Here is a 17,360-nt window from a genome sequence, read left to right on the forward strand (position 1 = left end):
GCCCTCCTCATGAAAGCAAAGAAGAAGCGGATGACAACTGAAACACTGGGCTTCAGCCGGGATCCCGCTAACGTTGTTTATATAAGCGAACACCTTACGCGACAAAACAAGAAGCTGATGCGCCGGTATCTAAAAAAAAGGGAGTTAAGTAGGCAGTATGGCCTGGAGGAAAAGGCGAGAAGGTTCCTGCACGAAAGACCGACGGCTCGGATGTTTTGCAGATTGCTACCCAAGCTGACGTTGCAAAAAAATGTCTAGGAAGAAAACGGAAGAGTTTCGATCCTTTATAGCCTCTTTCAAATTCACAAAAACCAGCCAAGTGACTACTTTACGAGTCGATATTTTAATAAAATGGGAGTGCAATTTTAATCTACGTTCTCATCTATTCACATACACGCAAGAAGTATTAATTGCAAAACAGATGCTCTTGATATGTTCTTTTTATTCGCTTTCTCTGCGTTTTGGCGTCAATAATTTTACCAAAACATAGTAAAGCAAAAATGGACAACCGCTATTTCTCTATAAATACAGGTGTGCCAACTTAACGAAGGAGAAATAAAAGATGCGGAGCAGTCCTTATATATGTTATAGACAGTTACGCTTATTCAGTAGTGGATGCTTTCACCATGATAAACGAAGATGTTGAATGCCTCACCGTACATATTGAAAAGACATTAGTTGCTGGCATATACCTAGCCCCCCCCCCCCCAAGAAAACAAAATAAGTTTTATTTAATTTGGCAATCGCTTCCTCGGTTTTCTCACTTCAGAATCGCTCCCATATTTGTCAGTGGGTGATATCAATATTAATACACTCTCAGACACAATACATGCGAAAGATTTTAATGATACCACGATGTGCTAGAGCTGTAGCAATTTTATAACGCTGCCAACAAGGGTCCCTTCAGGAAGTGCCACATCGTTCCATATTCGTTTAACAAACTTAGGCACAATTGATGCCATGGCGAGAATATTCACACAAGATTATAGTGACCGTTTTCCCATTTTTTGTCCACCCTCTGTCCCAAACAATTGCAAAGTAACAGATCAAGAATCATTAGAATAAGTAACGAAGCACTTCACAGGTTCAATGAATTAGTTGATAATGAAGACTGGAGTGCGGTATATTTTGAAGAAAATCGTAACCTAGCTTACAGTCAGTTTATGGGGAAAATTAGGGCACTTGCATGATGACGCGTTCCCCTTAAATATTTATAAAATTGTATTTAAAAAAAAAGCTCTCAAGCCATTGACACTCTCCTTTACAAGATGCTACAAAAAATAACATATTGTAACATTTTTCTACCCAGAAACAAGATAAAATATGCTAGCCGAATATTTTTTTAAAAAAGTAAGGAAACACACTAAATTGTCACATAAAAAAAGCAATATCACAGTATTGTCTTTAAATATTTGAAGGCATCTGCGATGACTAGAGAAAAATAGGGGACACAGTAAACAACCGAACATACATAAAAGGTACACGAAATAATCTGCAGGAACTCAGCATAAAGAACAGCAATATAGGCAGCCGGCAACGGCCAGGCGGCGCCAGCAGGGTGAGAGGGCACGGTTACACCCTATCTCGTTGTAACTTGGCAAACGGCGAACGATAAGCCCCACATTCCGTGCCGAAGGCTTCGAAATGTGCGACGTATGCGACCGCAACGCACACATATTGGAGCATGACGCAGCGAAAAGCCTGATACTTCTTCGGAGTTGAGGCGCGCTCCGGTGATACGCAGCCACGTTCCGATTGGCCCGCCAGGGCCGTAGCTTCCGCTCTACTGGCACGTTACGTGATCACGGCTTCCTGGGATACCCAGTATTTCTTGTTTCAGACACTAAGCTCAGCGGCATCACCAGAGTAATAGCTCACGTTTGAACAATGCAGCCGCCACTACCAGGGGCACCCAATATTTCTTGCTTCAGTCGCCAGATGGCGCCAAACCAAACAGCATTGCAGGTTGCCTATAAGCGGCGTTGAACTTGCTGACACGATGAACCAACATTTTAGCAATGTAGGAGTGTTAGATAAACCCCAAAAGACAAGTACTTGCAATGACAGAGCAACTGGGTTTTGTATCCCAGGGTCAATAATGCTGGAGCCGACGATCACAGTGAAGTACATAAACAAATTATGGAGCTGCGAAACAACGTAGCTGCAGGACTTGACAATACCAAGGTCATACCAATAAAGCAGGGTGTCGAACCGGAACCGAACCGAACCGAAAACCGGAACCGAACCGGTATTTTTTCCGGAACTGAACCCGATCCCGAACCGTTATATTGTTATCGCGATGAACCCGAACAGGAACTGAACCGGAAAAGAAATAACGGTTATCGGCTCATGTCAAAACGGTTCGGCCACGCGCTGTTGACAATGAATGTGCTATCAATGCCATTTGTTCTTTAAGTGCCGTCAACTGACACACACCTCGCTTACATATTTTTCTTCTCCACTCAGTCTTAGGAATATAAACGCTGCATCCATGAATCTTGAAAAACGCTGCATCCATGAATCTTCACATAGGAACCAGTATTGCGCTGGTCGCGGCTTGCACGGAAGAAAAAGAATTGGAAGGCTGTGCAAAAAAAAAAAAAAAAAAATCGCGTCACGGGATTTCATTTTCCTACAATCTCGTAAATCCTAAATGCTGCTGTGTGCTCATTTCATAACACGTTTCTAGAACGCGCGAGTTCTTGAAGCTTGCTTCCATCGGAATGAGAAAAGAAAAGGCTGTGGAGTTTGATAATAATGCATCCGGTTTCGTATAGGCACTTAGAAGCTAACATTTTGTGAGGCAGCGAACTCTTCTATTTTAATATTTATCCTATTACGTCCTTCTGGCGTTGCGTTCGGTGAAGTGTTTTTCATATTCCGTATCTTGTGTAATGAAAATTTCTTTAGGGGCTAATTTGAGTTACCGAAGGATAGTTCAAATAAAGAAAGCTGTATTTTCTCCCCACTGTTCCTTCAATTGCTTACACGCCGAGGTGGCGGGATAGTTAGCGAGTTCTACTTGTAAGTGGGTTTGTAAGGAGGTCGCGGATTTTACAGCTACTGCGTCGGACCCAATTAGATGAAGTCCGAATGCGTAAACGTCGGTGAGGTAACCTTTGACTGCACATAAAGAAACCATTCCTGGTAGAAATCCCTGAGCCTTACACTACGATGTATCCCGTTTCGTATGTGCTGATTTCAGATGTTTTATTTGTAATTTATTTTGATGTTGCAATTTGTCATTTATAATTTCCGAACCGGTTCGCGAACCGGTTCGCGGATCGATATAATCGAACCGGAACTGAACCGGAACATAATAAATTTACCTGAACCTGAACCGTAACCGAACCCGTGTTTTTTTCGGTTCGACACACTGCAATAAAGGAAGCATAATCTACAATAAGCAACATTTTATCCAGCGTTTTAATCAGCATTGTTTCGAAAAGAATTTTTTTTGATGATTTTAAAGTTACGAGAATCAACCATAGATACAATGTCGGAGGCAAAAATCACCTTAAAACTTATCGTCCCATACCGGTGTTGCCCGACTCTTCAAAACTATTTGAAAGTGTGTGAAACGATAGGCTTTTAAATTTTTTTAATAAAATTAATGGTATTATCGCAGCTCAATATGGCTTTCAAAAAGGAAACTTTAACGAACCGGCACTCACAAACACCAAGGATACAATCGTGGATAATAACAAAAAAAAACAAAAAAAAACTACTTAGCTTAGGGTTATACTTAGATTTTAGAAAATGATTCGATAGAAGTTAGCATAACATACTGTTCCATTAATTGAAAGATTATGGTATCCGTAATTGTCGCTTTGAGACTTATAACATCATAAATTGAAAATTACTTTCAATGTGTTCAAATTAAAAATGTACTCTCAGGAAAGTTAGAAATTGAGTGGGGCCTCAATCAAGGTTCTATTTTGGGACAAGTATTAGTCCTAGTATACATAAAAGATATCATTGCCATTGCAGATTCACCAAAGCTAGTCATGTACGCCGATGACACAATTATATTTTTTTACAGATAAGCAAATCTGCTCTAGAAAAATCAGGGAACGAATATCTAACAAAGCTGTCGCCCTGGATTCAATAAAACGAATAAGAACTAAACACGGATAAAACCAAGTGTATACTATTTATACATCTAAAAAATCCAGCGATTTCTCGATTCCTATTAAATATGTAGATAACTTAATAAAAAAAGTGGAGGATAAAATATTTTCAGGTGGTTGGTTCAGTGAAGAATTAAATTGGACAACCCATGTTACATAACTCAAATCAAAACTAAGCAGGTCGATTAGTTGCATATAATAAATGTCAATGCTTGTTTCTACCTCGCTAAAATTCTGTATTATAACTTTTTTTTTATTCTAAAATATGCTACGGACGCTTTGTATGGGGCAAAAGAGGTGTTTCGAAGTATGACAAAATAATTGTTTTTGGAAAAAGAGCTCTACGCTTTCTATAAAAGTACAAAGCAAATATAATCGAACTTAATAGTCCATACAATTTCAGCGAACACAGAATTCTTAAGGCAAACCACACCTATAACTTTAGTTTATTGCGAGCGATATATTTCCACGCGCGTCGGCGAGCGAGCACGTGCGTGGCCGAGTCGTTACCGCGCTTCACTTTCGTGCGGAGGCCCAGGGTTCGATTCCTGGGAGCAACGAGGCTCTTATTTATACTTTCAGTTTAGATTCCTGGTGAATTTGAGAACCCTGCTACTTCTTCGAGGTCCGAATTTTCTGCGCTCCGAACCTTTTACACCAATTGATCCAGAAGCCAACACGTGTACCTAAGGAGCTCCGCTTGGCGAGCCGCAGTTAGTTTCGCGCCAGCACTCTATTCTGCTGTTTCGCCAACATCTACGCCTGCGACGCCAGACTTTTTTATATTTTTTTGGGCACAAGTTCGCCCCATCAAACGTTCAGTTTCCAGAGTTATTCGCCGCCTCATCATTTGTTATTTGTAAACGTTTGGTGGAGGTGCACTATAAGAAAAAAGGTGTAGTCGGGTGCATCGGGTGCACATGCACCCCTTTCCTGGTAGACGCACCGTCTGTTGCCCAGCCAGTGTACTTGCACACCAACCATGACAACCCTCCTCTTCCCTAAACACCTCTAGGTGTATCAGTGCACCCAGCTCAGTACACCGACACGCTATAACTTCGTTTCGTACGCGTCACGATGCAGTTCGCTAAAGTAAAATGTTAGTAATGCTTTGACTTTGTGTCAAGTTTGAGGTTGCGCCTTGCTAAGAACTAATTATCACGAAAAGAAATGAAATAAATGACGTTCCACATTCTTCATATTATATTAATGAATATGCTTCGAACGAAAAACGCCTACATGCTGGCGAAACTGATGCAACTACTACACTTTTTTTTCCTCGTTTTTTTTTTTTTTGCGTGATTTTGTGTTTTCAACGGCCGAATCGTGGGCTTACAGTTCGACACATTCCTAGTCGAGTTGCTGGACATCTTTTGGTTTTCTGTTTTCATAATTTCCACCTACAACGCGAAATAAGATCAAAGGCACGTTTGGGCGTCAGGCGCGAGATTGCGATGAATACGTACTCAAACCGCGTCGTACCGCCAAGTTGTTCATCGATCATCGGTGCTAACAGACTTTGGGAAATGCAAAAAAGTTGATCCGCCGCCGACGGGAAACGCTCTTCGATGAAAAACGGGTCAAAATTGGGTGTCGAGGTGGAGGTCAGAGAATGAACCATGTGGTGTCGTTGGAGCGCCGAGATAACGAGTACTCCAATGCTACCGCAGGGACGCAGTACACGTTTGTTGCTGTGAGGCATTTGCGGAGAGAGCGCACTGATTTATTTGAAATCGGAAACAGGGCGCAGTCTACCCAAAGAGCTCGCTCAACCCGCATTTTCCGTGCACTTCGGAAGGCACCGCAGCTGAGAGGAAGACACGTCTGGGCACCGAACGTCATCAACTTCCGTGATCCAGCCCCGGCCTTCGTCTGCAGGCAGTGCGACGGCCCTCCGCAAAGCCCAGCAGCCAACGCACTGAACCGGGAGTTTTATTCCAGAACTCGAAATGGCATTTTAATTTATGCAACAGGCAAAATGTCTCTCTTCGGCTCTGCGCAGATTCCGTAGTCGCGTCCTATCGCCGGGGTTTGATCGGCCCCTATCACCCGTAGCTTTGGCCACGCTCGGAGCTAAGCTGAAATTGCTTTGATCGGATAAGGTAGGATCTTTCGGGCTTCGTGCTTTGGAGGAGCTTAACATGACAGCTGTTAAACATTGATTAAATTTAAAATGAAGGTTGTCTCTGTAATGTTTTAATATGTGCTAAGATCATTATTTCCTGTGCCAGCGAATCCCGCCAACGAAATAAACAACTTCGGCTTAAACCGGAAACGGAAACGTTCAAAATAACCGCACGTTAAAGAAAAAATAAAACTAACGGCTGGTGGCGTCTACAACGTTTTGTTTGTGTTTGTGTGGCGGGTGGTGGGCATTGCGGGCAGCGCCGTGATGCCATTGACGCTATCGTGGTGATTGACAGGGGTGACTTGCGCCAGTGGTGCGTGATGTACTAGAGAGAGCAGCAGTTCGGACGTACAGAGGTCCGAGGCGCGAAAAGCCTGTATCATGCAATCAGGCAAGATTGGAAGCAGTGGAGTCTAGAGTAAGTAGCAAGACGATTACGATATACCCAACCGGCTCCGAAAGTTTTCTGTCATGATCAAATCAGGGAACGTAAGGACGCTTCGCACGGGAGTGCTACCACCACCTCCGAGCAAGTAAGCAGTTCGGGAAACCAGCTAGATACGAGTAAGTGTCAAAAATGTGGAAGATAAGGTAAGTACGTGTTTTGTCGAACGCGTGGCAGCCAACTCGCTCTTCAGCGACCAAACCCGAGGCACCTTTCAGGCTCAGCTTGTATCCGCCCCAGTATCACACCTAAAATGTTCAACATGTCTATCTTTTTCATTATGTGCCAGAGAAGCCAATTGTACAAGCACGAGCACGTCGCCTTGAACGTCGCTTTACCTTCGCGAGCACACGTGCTTTGTAGGCCCTCAAAGCGTTGCGCTTGTTCTTGATGCTTTTAAAATAAAATGGATCGTCTGATATAAGCGAGAATACTTGTGAATGAACCAGAAGGCCGAGTCACCTGCTCGCGCCAGCGGCTTTGAGAGCGTGCGTTGGAAAGGACCCTGCAACTAATTTCGGACGAGACTGAAGTTTGCGCTGAATGTGAGTCGAAATGAGCTTTATTTTAGAGATTATAGCAAATTAAAATGACCAAAACAAACAAAAGGTTTCCTCTTCATGCTGGTTTTGCTAGGCCAATGGTAGGTGTGAAGCGACGGGTTAGTCACTGTGGGTTAGCTGCCTCTCCAAAGTTGCAAACGGATCGCCAACAAGTTGCTAGCTTCAGCCCAGGACCGTAGCCACGGTGCTGAACCAGGGTGGCGCCAAAAATCGTGGATTACACTAACGGTCGGCCCTCTGCTCACAGTTTATTTTGCAGCACATTTCACTGAACATCGTGTTGGAATATAGGGGACGTGACAACAAAGATGATGATGCTGCAGAGTGCAGAATTTACATGCTGGCGATTAGAATGTACAGGACTTAATTAGACAGTACATGCCATGTTGAAAATATATCAAATTTGTAAGAATTGTGCCACAGTGCCAGCCCATTGCAACATCTCTCTAAAAACTGAGGAGGCCAGAAAGGCATCCTGCAGGCGGCTTGCAGCCCCGGCGTCCAAAGGAGCGAATATACGATGTCTGGAAAGGTTCAATCATTGTCATAGCTCATATTGAAGACTGTCAATGACAGTCAATAGTCCTACTCTGTGCCCCACCTTGGTAGGCCCCTTCAGTTATTCCCAACTTTCCCCACTAACTGAGGGAAAAATCGCTGCCTTCTGAGCACCGAGTCACCAAAAATGTGCAAGTGGGAATTGGGCTCAAATGTTCAGTCCGTGGCCGTTTTTTATTGCTATTTTGCACAAAAGCGGAAAGGCAGGGAGAAGCTTAGTCGGCACGAAAGTGTCGTCGTGGCCCAGTGTAAAACGACTGAACGCTAACTCGCTAATATTCCACTAAGGAGCAGCTGGTCACATTTTTACTATATCAGTTTCATGGAGGGGAGGGGGGGGATGGAGCCTCATGTTGACAAAATACTTCATCTGTAATCATATTTTGTGCTACTAAAGTGGCTCAATTAATCTATTTTGGTTCGACTTGGGACCGGAGTTGCTCTATAAGTCTCCCGGGAGCGCCTCACATAGAGGCTTCAAATGGCAGACACGCCATCAGGAGCTCCTTTTAGCTCTCTGTAGTTTGCCAAAGAATATTGCCAGCTTGTTTGCCGACATTGAAAAACAGCCCACAAGCTGAGAGGAAGAGGAGAGGGAACGTAGAACGAAAGAGCGTTGAGAGTAAAACAGAAGCACTTTCTACCTGTCCCTTTTTCTTTCCCCCAATTCGAGCGCTTTTTACCATATCATCTAAATACCAACTAGCTTAACTCACCAGCTTAATACAGCTTGTTTGCCCAACAAGATTGTGCTGGTGATGCGTTTCCAATGCTAGGTCTCCGCCTTGGCACATATGAGTACTGAATGGGGGAGCAAGATGTAAGTCAGGGAACAGCTTTAAACGAAAAAAAAAAGACTTTAGTAGAGACAAACAGTGTTGCGGAGTTGCCACTCCGCAGTTGGAATGATTCCGGAATCATTGCGCACTTTAGCGACCCCGGAATGGAAGGGAAATGTAGTAGGGGGATTGCTGGGGGAAACAGAATGGGAATGGAATTATATCCCTTTTGCCCGGGATGGTATGGGAATGGAATGTGCTTGGTTCTTATGCGAGCTGTCTCGATTTTCATCTAGGGCCCACAGGCTGATGGCGCAATTCGCTAGCCCATGGTAAGTGGCTCTTGAAGCAGTATCATTCCACTGGAGGTGACAGACGGCATTATTGTCTTACTGGCCTATGCCTCTTTTTTCTAAATTTTATATTTATTTAATAAAAATTAAACAAATATAAAACTTTTGCTTGCTTAACTGAGGGCACGCCACTTTCATCCTCTTCGAGGAACAAAATGGCGTGCCCTTCGTTAAGCAAGCAAAATCGTATAGCTGTAGACGGACAGGGTGTTATTCCTAGCGCCGCGAGACACGATAAAGCGGCTATTGTAATCATGTGCGATTTTCATGCAGCTCTTAAGCAGTGACAAACCAAACCAAAAACCGAGGCAAAAGTGCCCTTTTTAAGTAAACCTGAACAAAACTGTAACCGAAATCAACCATTCGATATTGAAGCTGACTCAGAACAAAACCATAATCTTATGTGGTGGTTACCAGCTCATTCGCAACGGTTCAGCGTAATACAATCTGAGCTGCGCCTTCTTGTGGTTGGCGACGCGAAGTCAATGAAATATTCGCAACGGTGGCGGCAAGCTAGTCAGTTTCGACAAAACAAACAACAGTGAAGGCACGGGGACAGCTCAGTAATAATGCAGCAAATAAGTATATTTCACGTCTATGTACATTCCACACCTATGTTTCATTTCCATGCACTCTCATGCAAATAAGACACTAAATGAACATCCCTGCTGACACCAGTAGCTCTGACAGCATTGTACATAGCTATATGTATTGACGTATAGGAAGTGACGCAAGTGACGTTCGAGCAAGACTATTGGGAGTCTGTGTATTCGTAGTTGTGTAACTGCAATCGTGACATGGGTGGCATGGACATGTGTGAATGCAGGAATTGAGATGAGAAAGAAAGCTCTGACGGTAATTTTGCGATTTTGCAAACTTGCTATCTTCAATGTCAGGTTGGAACACCGAAAAAAACTGTTTCAGAATTAGTATTTCCGGGAAATATGTGATGGAGCTTTGAGAATGCTTGGTGCCACCTGGCGAGATTGAAAATTCCATCAAGGTACGTAATTTGGGACGCTGACTGCCAGTAAGCAGCCTTGGTGGGACGTGATGGACCATCAGACGTCATCTGATGGTCCATCAGATGACGTCTGACTGCCACTACCAAGCGAATTTCATCAACAAGGGCAGCATTTATATAAGAGTAAAGCTATACGCACTCATGAATATCGCCAAATGCCTCAATAAAACAAAATGTTCGAGAAAAAAAAAGAAAAAAATAAAGCAGGACCACCGCGCATCGAACCCGCGACCACTTGCGTACAACTCGGTCACCTTAACCACTATCCTATGCCTCCGCTTTGGAAACTCGATTTGACTATTCGTTTTATACGAAATGCTTCGGCTGCAAATGCAGTTACGCCGTCAGCGTGTTATGCAAAGCACTCGTACATCACTCGCCGTACTTCAGTTCTACTCACCTGCCATGTAGAGTACTTTCGTGTCGTAGAACGATCCTTTTGTTCGCGCGTCACCGGCCCAGTAGACCTGGTACACCTTGTCGTCTTCAACTATACCGCTAAAGTCCCTTACATCGTCGGTACTCACAACAGGCTGGGTCTTGTCGAGTAGAAATTATACTAAAACATAAGACATTGTAGAGCCCGGGCAGGATCGACAGGTTGGAGCAAGCGGGCAAACAAACCGAGTCGAGAGCGATCGTTCATGAAAGCTCGGCGAAGTCTCTATGGGCGAAGCGAAATGTCGTGTTTGGCGCTTCGGCGGGCTTCTGATCAAGGTTGTCGGTCGGTTGCGTGTCATATCTCCAACGTCAGCGGTTTTATGGGCTCACGTCCCGAAATCGTTTTCTCGTGCATAGATTACTTTTCGTATTCATAGATTTGACGAAATAGTGGTATCCGAACGAACTTTACGTCCTTTGACCGTACGTCTGTCTGCACGTCAAAGCTGTTTGACGTACAGTCAGAGACAGTCAATGTACAGTCAGAATCGCCACCAAGACATCCTGATGGCATTTCGCGGCGGCCGACTGCCACCAGGAAACCATCAGAAAGCCGACAATCGGAGTCTGATTGGAGTTTGACTGTCGGTCAGAGTAACTTGTTGGCCAATCAGACATGCTTGACGTACAGTCAGGCACAGTCAGCGGTCCACTAGAAAACATTGACTTCCAAACAGGGTTACATTGATGGATTTTTCCTTTCCTTCCTTCAGAGAAACTACGCTTCATTCTCGGCTGTTAGCAAACAACGCAACTCTCTTTAGTATCATCTAGAGAGACCCCATATCATATTAGAACGTAATACCACCTAAAAGATCATCAAACCGGCCAACAAAAGACTGGGATGCCCGAAGTCACAAAAATCCGCTAAGTTAGCGGGTGACGTGCGGCGCAGCCAACGTTGTATTTACGTTGTAGCTGACCTCTGTTGACCTCTGACCATTTTTTTTTTACCTCTGACCTCTGACCATTTTTTTTCTATGTATTTTCTTTCCCGGGGACAGCTTACCAGGCGTCGCTACAGGCACGCTCCATGTCTGAGTGAGCAAAGAGGCGAAAGACAGACGAAAAAGAAAGAACGATAACAAGAGAAACCAGAAGAGGGAGAGGGTGGTACGGGATGAGTTTCACTGACATGACTGCCAACAAGGTCCAGACTAGCCGTGATAATAATAATCCCTGGAGAAAGGGAACAAGGGGGAAAAAGGACAAACACACATCTCTAAACACAGCTACGCGACTGGTGCACGACCGAAAAAATCTGCCTGGTCAGCTGTTAAAAAAATCTGCCTGGTCAGCTTTCAAAAAAATCTACCTGGTCAGCTGTCAAAAAAATCTGCCTGGTCGTTCTAACATCAACCCTTGTTCCCCTTCTGCAGGGATTATTATCGTCACTCCCGTCCAGATAGTTTGCAACTTTGCATTTAATTGCATTATAATCATCACCTAAAAATGCAAGCCGTTCACCCTTGTTGGTGTTAGACGGGTGGCAGCTGACATAATCCGTTTGCTCTACTGACGTCTAGCTCCTGGTTAGCTCAGTTGGTAGAGCGCTCCACTTGAAATGAACAGGACCCTGCATGGTTCGATACCAGGACCAGGCGGATTTTTTAGGTCGCGCACCAGTCACCTAGCTGTGTTTGGAGATTTCTGTTTGTCCGTTGTCCCCCTTGTTCCCATACTCCAGGAATTATTATTGTCATTCCTGTCCAGCTGGCTTGCACCTTTGCATTTAATTACATCAAAACAGATTAGGCGCTTGGGTTGACTTGGCGCCTAGTTAGCCTGCGTCGCCGCTGCTTGTGTTGCCTGTTCGCCGCCGCAGCTTCTCCCGTCCTCCCTCGCCCCTCGCCCTTCCTCGTGTGTCGCCGTCTTGTATGGGCTACCACAGGAAGATCACGTGACCCTTTGTATCACACGTGGATGCGTATAAAACGGACGTCGAAGGTACAATTTTGCCCGGCCGTGCCGATGTTTCAGTTTCGGTTTGTGATTATGGTAAAAACAAGATTGCACGAAGAACATTTTGGTTTTTATAAGACAAACGGTCTACCATAAAATACCGAGCTAGCGGCCCCTCCAAGTTAACGTTTTATCCAATCAAAGTAGGGAGGAGGCCCTTACACGGATCGGGAGTAACATTCAAGATGGCGGCCATAAAATCATGAAATTTTGTAAAATTGAAGGGGGCGCTTACGCGAGGGGAGGGGGGGGGGGCGCATATTCGGTATTGTAAGGTAGGGTTGTGTTGGAGTACATTGTTACGTTTATATACCCACTATCTCGAATGTTCCGAAATCGAGTGGAGTTGCCCTTTAATGCCAGATACTAAAAGGCCAAAAGGTGATATGCTTCCAGTGCCTGAGAAAATGTCCACTAAGGTGGCGATGCAGGCGCTTTGGTTCAAGGCTATACCGGAAACAGTGCGAAAAAAAAAAAACACAAGGAAGAGTAAAAGTAGTGGACATGATTAGCGCTGACTGACAACTGGAATTTTCTTGGGGGGAAAAAACGAGAAACCAACCACAGCAACCATTATCCAAAACAAAAAAGAAAACCAAGAAGCAGTCAAAGCGCAGCACACGGAAATGACAAACTAGAATAAAAAAGAAAGAATACAGGAACCCAGAGTCACTGGTAAGTCCAGACTTGTACCGTACGCACTACATGTAATCAATTACTTTTTTGAGTAATCTTGTAATCAGTTGATTAATTTTGTTAGGCAGTAATCACAAGAGTAATCTGATTACTTTTTGAAGTAATAAAAATTACTTCTAACCGTAACTATTTTTCCACGGGACCCCCCCCCCCCCCCCCCCCCCACCCCATCCTGGCACACACGTTTTCTTTTTCTGAAATGGCAAAAATAAAATTTGCTTTTTTGTTTGAAGGAAAAAAAGAAAGATTCTTGCGGAGCTGTAGGAAACGAGGTCAACCCCTTGGTATGTACAGTTTCTGTGGCATGTCCGTTTTTTTTTTTTCGAGGTGGAACTGGGAGTGGGAAGCCCCTGTGCGTGACAAAGGCCATTCAGGGCAAAGTTTGAGGGAGCAGAATGTAGCTTTGTAAGTCCTTCGTTCAAACTAGCCACCTTATGCACACACACACACAGACATAAAAAGATATCCTGCTTACGGTACCTAATCGCAGCCCGTAGGAGAACCATAACCGAAGCATGTCTCAATCGGATAAAAAATATAACAAAGCCAGTTCAAATATTTCCCTATTTCCTCATACGTGGTCTTTGTGACAAGCAAGGTCTCGAGTTGAGTAGTGGTCGGGACGATCTCTTCCGCTAATGGATACTACACAGGATCCGTTTCAAATCCTGGAGCTGCTGCTCTTTTGTATAACATGCGAGTTCATCCACATGTGACTAATAAAATGAGCGACGCGAACTTTGAGCGACAACTCTTGCTTAAGCTTCACAAGATCTAGAACCCCCTCCACTCCCTCCCACCCACCTCCCGCCCCCCCCCCCCCCCCAACTGGAGAATGCCCAAATCATTAAAGTTCTTGAAATGAATTCTATGCTTGAGTCCGCATTGTGAAGTTGCAATGACCACGAAGAGGGAATGCGTTTTTCCTTCTTCAATACTTGTGAAAATTTGAAATATAGGGGGAAATAGTTCATTGTTATGAGCGCTAAAGATGTAAGTCTTCACACAATGAAGTAATCGGAAAAGTAACGGTTACTTCTTAAAGTAACGTCCAATTACTTTTGCTGTCGACTAATCAAATAGTCTAATCGAATACTTTTTAGCCAAAAGTAATAGTAATTGTAATCGATTACATTTTTAGTAACATGTTAACTAAGGAATTCTATATCCTTAGTGTGAAGATAAACATACTTCTGACTCACGCAATTATCTGTACCTGCTTTGTTAATCTTGAAAGCCTCAATCAACTCGCATGCTGTTTTGAAGTTTCACCTGCCATTGATTTGTATGTTATTGAAGTTACGGCAACAATGCGAATCCGTAACCTGCAAACGGACCTGCCCCTTTTTGTTAACTTTAAAGGCAAATAATGTTGTCTCGTCGTTTTTTTTTTATTAATACACCTCTCAGTTTGGCCGATGTACACTTTGCCACATGTCATTGGGATTCTGTATACTACCCCCACAGCGCATTCCACATACTATTTGTGACGATGATTTATCCCACAGATGCGTTTGTTTCGACTTTATTCGTTAAGGCGGTGGCACAATTGTCCCAACTTGCGGAAACCAGAGTACATGATCGGTACGTCATGCCATTCGGCTACCTTCATCAATATATGAGAGACCCCGTGCATGGACGGAATTACTTCTCTGAAATTGACACGGCTTCTCGAGCGCCGCACAGAGGCAAGACGACGTGATACTCCTCTTGACTAGGTTAGACTGAGCAGAGTCGTAAGGCAGTAGTCTCTTCTTAGACCAACGATTCTAGTACCAACAAATGCGATCCTTTTTGAATTTGCAGACATCGATCTAAAAGTTGCAGTATCGTGGCATCCTGGAGCCCATACGTAAACTTTAGACTGTCACACTTCTTCTTACCCAAATTCAATATGTTCTGCACGACATCATCAACAGTCACACCGTAAGTAGTCTCCATACTTAAGTAGTCAACGTACCAAAACACCCTAAACCAATACAACACAGCAAGATCCAGTTGAATGGCCTCGTCACACTTCACTCCAGCGTGGTATTTTCGCTGAGAGAAGTGATGGAGGATTTAAGATTTATATATATAAGTGCACTATAGCTTTGTTATGGGGAATAGATCATCAGCAAAAGAGAAATAATCTACTGTGTGGCCCCTTGACCTTATGTGATATTCACTGCCATACCCAGATATAATTCATGTCCCCTTCGATTTCATCCCCAAGCACTGCTGGGGCTATGCGTATAAAAGACGGCTCTATTAAAATACTTGTACATTACTTAGAAACAACGCCCCTTGACATCGCAGGGAAGCATGACCGAGTTTAAAACTGCTGACCCGGTACGTACGGGCGGTAAAACAATCTTCTGTTCTTCCGAGGAAGATCTGCCAACAGTAGAAAAAGAACCACGGCCGGCAAGGGTCGATGTCGCCGCTCCGTCGGAGCTAGTCATCCTGCGACCGTCTCGTGCGAGCGCAGAAGCAGAATCCTGTGCCATAGGGGTACATGCAAGCAAAACATGGCTATCGTAAACAGGCCGTTCCTCGACTTCATGAAGGAAGTCTCACTTGAACTTAGCCGGCCGCGAAGTTAATCCTCACCGCACCCATTGGAGCTGTGCTGGACTGCGTCTTTGTGAGGTGCGCAATCAAGGTAATGGTGGCCAAGTACGCTTCACTATCCACAGACCTCTCCTATGCATCGTTCGAGATTATCTGCATCGTCACACAGAGGATTACAGTGCAAACACGCAAAAGCGTCTTCAGCCTTTTCAACAAATTCCTCTATAGCACAATCAGACCAAGCCACAGGCGAAACACCCATGTAAACAAGACATACCAATCGCCACACAACAACCCATCAGACACTTCATAGACATCCCTGAAGGTTAATCGACGTTCCATACCATTTCCAAAACAGTTCAAATAAATCACCATTTACACAGCACCACACTGTTTAAAATGCTTCGCATTTCAACAACAATCTGTTTTTGTTTGTGGTTTTTTTTTTCTGTGCGGTGTTTGTTTTGTGGGTATTGTTTTTCCGCGGTGCAGCATTCGTCGGGGAAGCGCAACCAGCGGGGTGAACGAAGCCAACCCGATCGTGACTTCAAAACAAAACAGAGGAGCAAGAAGAAAACGGTACGAAAGACAAACAGATAGCTTTCATAGTAACTACATAGTGGTTAGTATTTTTGAAGGTAAAACCACACGAAGGAAAGCCTAAAACAAGCAAGAAAGAGGACAGGGTTATCCAGAGTTTGTGACTTGGCTTGATTTTTGCTCGAATTTTGTGTTTGGTTCTTTTCCTGGGTACTTCAGCAGGAATCAGTGTTTGGAAGTACTTGAGGTTCATTGCACTTAAAGTACTACTTCAAGTCAATTTCAATCAATAATACTTTACTATAAGTACTACATTCCTGTTGCCTTTCCTTGTACTTTACTTAAAGTACTTTTCAAGTACTTTTCAGGGAAAGTACAAATTCGACTTCAAAGTACATCACGGGAAAGAGTTGAGCACGTTGGTTACACAAATTCAGGAGACACCAGCTGAACAAACCAAGCATACAATTGTAAGGAGGACGAGAGAGACGGATTGAACCGCTGGACTACCAACTGCATTTAATGAAACACTTCATCTTCATCGACAGGCTAGGATCAATTATATCTAGCTGGCTTCACTTATTTCGTTTTTTCCTCATTTTTAAACTAAGGCATCATCCTGGTCTGTCTACATGTGGGCGGTACTTCCACCACGCAAGAATGTCCTCTCTTCTCTGGTTAAGGTCGCAGATGGTGAACTAACACAGATGTCCCCTTTCTCTTGTATGTTTAAAGCTTCTAAAACCTCACGTGCACACCGGTTTTTATGGTGCCCCATGATGGTAACTTTGTCTAGGTTCGCCTTGCACTTGCAGTCACGGCAATGTAGGGCTAAGTGACCTGCTTACGTCAAGTTCTTCAAACTATTAGCATGTTCCCGAGTCCTATCATTTATACACCGCCCGGTCTGGCCGATGTAACAGCGGCCGCATGTCAGGGGTATGTGGTATATAACCTCCTTGTCGCACTGGGCATAAACGGTCCTGTGATTGGTGCCACACCCCTTGCTGTTGCTGGTTTGCCCCTGATTGACCTTGGGGCACAACGAATATGCCTTATTTGGAGCCGAATACAGCACATGTACCTCGTGCCGATTTGCCAGCTTCTTTAACCTATGTGTAATCCTATGAATATATGGGACATCCACAAAGGTCTTTTTTTCTTCCTTTGCTGTGTGGAAGGGTCGTT

The sequence above is a fragment of the Ixodes scapularis genome, unplaced genomic scaffold, assembly GCF_016920785.2.
Source record: "Ixodes scapularis isolate PalLabHiFi unplaced genomic scaffold, ASM1692078v2 PGA_scaffold2__306_contigs__length_199485367, whole genome shotgun sequence".
NCBI classification, from domain to species: domain Eukaryota; kingdom Metazoa; phylum Arthropoda; class Arachnida; order Ixodida; family Ixodidae; genus Ixodes; species Ixodes scapularis.